Consider the following 467-nt stretch of genomic DNA (forward strand, 5'->3'; position numbering starts at 1 on the left):
AGTTCTTTGAGAGTTCTTGGAGAGTTCTTTGGGAGAGTTCTTTGGAGAGTTCTTTGGAGAGTTCTTTGGAGAGTTCTTTGGAGAGTTCTTGGAGAGTTCTTTGGAGAGTTCTTTGGAGAGTTCTTTGGAGTTACCACCCTCGGTCCTGCAAAAGACAGAAAGGAATAGAAAAAAAAATTAATTAAATTCAATAGACACGTTCTGGGCAATTCTTGAGAAATCATCAAGGAGCTCGTATCTATTGAAATGAGAATGACTTAATTATTAAATCACTATTGCTTCAAAATAGACTTCCCCTTTAAGTCAACATAGATATGTGCCAGATCCAGCCCCATTCACTTTTTACATGATTGAAAAGCCCTGATAAGGGCTAGTTGTACCATATTATGAAGTTTATGAATAATATGGATTATAGATTAGAATCTAGAATATACTTACTTTAATTAGAGCGATGCTGGAAAGTGTGC

This window comes from Strongylocentrotus purpuratus, unplaced genomic scaffold (assembly GCF_000002235.5).
Source record: "Strongylocentrotus purpuratus isolate Spur 01 unplaced genomic scaffold, Spur_5.0 spur5_scaffold_14, whole genome shotgun sequence".
Taxonomy (NCBI): domain Eukaryota; kingdom Metazoa; phylum Echinodermata; class Echinoidea; order Camarodonta; family Strongylocentrotidae; genus Strongylocentrotus; species Strongylocentrotus purpuratus.